Source organism: Geospiza fortis, unplaced genomic scaffold, assembly GCF_000277835.1.
Source record: "Geospiza fortis unplaced genomic scaffold, GeoFor_1.0 scaffold261, whole genome shotgun sequence".
Lineage (NCBI taxonomy): Eukaryota > Metazoa > Chordata > Aves > Passeriformes > Thraupidae > Geospiza > Geospiza fortis.
Genome location: NW_005054578.1, coordinates 502,480 through 506,240, shown reverse-complemented (window position 1 = coordinate 506,240; position 3,761 = coordinate 502,480). Strand labels below are relative to the sequence as shown.

Genomic DNA, 3,761 nt, shown 5'->3' with positions numbered 1-3,761 from the left:
GCTGGGTACGGGATGTTTTATATTCCTTAGCTGGAAAAAAAAAAAAATCCCTTCTCATTTAATTAAAAATGTTGACATTGTGCCTGGCCATCCCACCCGCCGGAGAAGGTGGTTATAAATTAAACATTAAACCTTTAATGGCCCATAAAGAAATTTTCGCTGCTCTTCTGTATATGGGGATATAAATAGAGAGGGCTGTGGGGGGAGGGGTGGGACATTATTGTTCCTCAGCCAGATAATCTTTGCTAATGAATTTAATTAAAAGCAAAATTAATTTAGGATTTTTGGTGGAGGGAACGGGGGTTAAAATGTACTTTGAGAAACTACCAAGAAGTTTCCCAGCAGATCCGAACCAGGCCTGCCTCGGTTGCAGCCTGGGGATAGGGGTGATGAGGTGCAGCTTTCATGGCATCCCTGCAGCTGGGTGACACGGGCTGCATTTCTTGTGCAGACCCCCTGCTTCTCATCCCGGTGGGTTTAGCTGGGCTGGGATCACCTGTTCTGGCAGCTGGGCCCTTTGGGGCTGTGCAAGGCTCCAGGTGGAGTTGGTCAGCCCAGACCTGTGCTAGAAAAGCAGAGACTGGATCAAGATCCCCCCAGATCCTGCCCAGAGCTGCTCCTGCCCCTCTCCCATCAATGCTGTGCCAAGGGTTTCCCTCTCCTGCTGTGGCCAGGGATGCTGTGGCTGAGCATCCCCCTCCCTGTGTGCCGGGACTCCCACAGGCTTCTGCCCGGGCTGGAGCTGGGCTTGGCCAGTCGCAGTGTGTGCCAGCGAGCGTGGCACATCCCAGCTGGGGCACATCCTGCCTGTGAGGCCCCGTGGTGCTCTGGGGAGCTTCTCAGAAGGCGCCTTTCCTGGGAAATGTGTTTGGGAAATGCAGTTACCCATGGCCCAGCCTCCCCCAGGAGCGCGCTGTCAATTATTCATGGCAGAGCGGGCAGGCTGGGCTCCCAGCACTGCCAGCCCTGCTGCTGGAGTGCTCTGGGCCTGCTGCGCCATCCCCTGCTGCAGCCGGGATCCTGGGCAGAGCTCAGGGGTGCTGGCTGGGGCGGGAGGGTCTGCCAGGCCTGCAGGGCTCTCAGCAGCTGCTGGGACCCAGGGAGCTCCCACACATCTGCTTTGGGACAGCCCAGCTGGGCCTGCCCTGGCCTGGGGGGAGAGGGGAGACCCCAGCCTGGGGAGCGCCTGCTGCAGGGGGAGAGTGTTGGGAGGGTTTTTATCATAAGAGTGCTAATGGAAGTCAGCACCAGCCTAATGAGCTGTACTCCTCCATGAATCTGATTCACTGAGGCAGGAATTACCATAATTGATTATCCTGCTGCGTGGCTGAGAGCCGTGTTTGCTAACAGAGTGCCTGGGAGCAGCCTCTGTGCTTCCTGAGCGGCCGGACCATCCCTGGACGCTGCCCTCCTGGGACCAGCTGGGAGCTCAGAGCAGCCTCCAGCCCCCCCCAGGGGCCCTGCACCCCCTCGGGACCCTGGCCTGGGGCTGCCGGCCTGCACTGGGGCCTGAGCAGCTCCAGAGCTGTTGGGCAGGTGGGACCCAGCACCTGCTGGCCTCCAAAGCAGCAGGAACAGGCACACACAGCCCCCCTTCATTCTTTAGCCACTCCTGGGATGTGTCAGCCATTCTCGTTATTTCCGAGGGTCTAACGTGATTGATGAATGTTTGCCTTGGCCGTGCTGCAAAAGCCAATTAGTTGAAGTGCAGCTTTCAGGAAGTTTTCTTTGAAATTTGGCTTAATCTCCAAGGAGTGCCCAGCGCCAGGAGAGCAGCGTGCTGCAGGGGTTGCTCCTTTGTGTCCCTGTGCTGCTGGGGGCAGAAGGCTTGGGACGCAGCAGCCCAGACGTGCAGCCAGCCCTGGATGGCAGCTGTGCCCTGTCCCACGCCGTGGGGTGTGTGGGGCTGTGCTGGCAGGGCCCTGGAGGCCAGGAAGGGCCCCCTGGTCTGCGGGAGCTGGGTTGGGTGCCAGGGGCACTGGGGCAGCTGAAGGGGGGGATCCTGTGCCCACCGCCCTGGGCATGGTGCTGGTGGGTGCCTGTCGCTGTAAGACATGCGATAACATGACACAGACACGCTGCTGTTTCCAAGGTAAAAAGGGGAAGTTTATTGTCTGACTCCAACATTTATAGATTTCCAAAAGTGACAGTGGTTGGAGGGTGACGGAGCCCCCTCTCCAATGACACTGGACTAACCAATAGCCCATTAAATTTCTCCTCCTCCATAAAAGAATGCAAAACAATAAGTGATTTACAGAAAGTGTGTGAGAAAGTTCGTTACAAGAATGTAAACATCAGAAGGCTTAGAAAATCTTAAAAAATCAGGGTGGCAGGGGCTGATGCTGCCTGGCTGCCCTGGGCTGAGCCCCTGGCCTGGCCAGCATCTCCTGGCCAGCACAGCTCCCCAGTGCCCGGGGAATATCACTCACACCCAGGCTCACATGCCAGCACCGTGCAGCCATGGGCAGACAGCACTGGCTGGGACAGGTTAGTGATGATGGTCGCTGATTTGAATTCTTCCTCCCCTCCCCTGTGTTTTGCAGCGCGCCCCTGAGAGCGCCGCGGGAGGAGCTGGGCTCACTGAAAGGTACGGGGGGTTGGGGTCCCAGGGGCTGCCTTGGCTCTGCCCTGGCTGCCCCCGGGGTCCCTCCTGCATGTGTGGGGCTGGCAGGGGGCTTGGCACGGGCAGGGCAGGGCAGGGCAGCGCCTCGGGCTCAGGGATGGGGCTGGGGGCACAGGGCCCTGCGCAGGGCAGGGGTGGGAGGAAGGCTCCCCCTCCCCTTGCCAGCAGCCCCCTGCCCCCCTGGCACTGAGCCCCAGAGCTGTGAGGGGAATCCTGCACGAGGAGAGCTGAGAGTGACGTGCTGTGAGTGTCCGTGTGTGCTGTCCTGCTGTCTGTCCGTACTCTGCGGTCCCAGGAGCCATCCCTGGAGGAGCCAGGGTGCCTGTCCTCACTGGGGCACAGAGCAGCCCCCAGCCCCGTTCTGTTGCAGTTGCCCACCACAGGAGATGTTTGTCCCCAGGGCTCTGGGAGGGTCACACAGCTCACGGTGTCCCAGGCTGGGGCAGGGCATGGCTGATGTGAGTGGCAGGTGGATCAGAGCAGGTGCCCTCTGCCAGCCTGTGCCCGCTGCTCAGGCGTGGGTGGCTCCTTCCTGTGCCCCCCTCACATCTCTGGGCTTTGCAGCAGTAGCAGGACCCCAGCACAGAGGGGACACTGCATTGCCCCAGGGTCCATCCCACTGAGTACAGTGAAAGCCAGTGGAGCAGCGGGGCAGGGAAAGCCGAGGGGCTGCAGAGGAGGAGGCTGGGGCATCCACAGCCCTGGGCCCTGCCAGGGGCTGGGCTGCCAGTGGGACCAGGGGGTGATGTGGGCAGTGGGGCTGTGCTACAGGAGCTGCAGAGCTGTGAAGGGGAACGCTCCCATCCTTGGCACATACAGGACAAGGATGGAGGTGACCTGCTGGGAGGGGATCGTGGTCTGGAAGGGCCCTGAGATCCCGTGGGAAGTGTGGAAAAAGAGCTGCTGGAAGGAGCAGGAGGGCTGGGTGGGAGCAGGGCGTGCGGGGAGTGAGGACGGACGGGAGGAAGGCTGGGCTGGGCTGGGCTGGGCTGGGCTGTGGGCCTGGGGACACTGCTCAGCTGCAGGGAGAGGCTGTGGGGCCGGGGCTGCCCGCAGCCCTGTGCTTGCTGGTGTCTCGGTGGTTCACTCCCCGTGCTGAGGAGGGGGCTTTGCTCCTCCCTGCCCTGCTGTGGGTGGG

The 3,761-nt window shown here is 60.8% G+C and overlaps 1 long non-coding RNA gene across 1 annotated transcript in view; it reads left to right on the top strand.

The window, feature by feature from the left end:
- The window catches only part of LOC115948864, a 54,466-nt gene that overhangs the window by 38,249 nt on the left and 12,456 nt on the right, over positions 1-3,761 (top strand). The window contains exon 2 of the long non-coding RNA XR_004082633.1: positions 2,544-2,587. This is a non-coding gene — a long non-coding RNA (uncharacterized LOC115948864). The remainder of the gene's footprint in view (positions 1-2,543; positions 2,588-3,761) is intronic.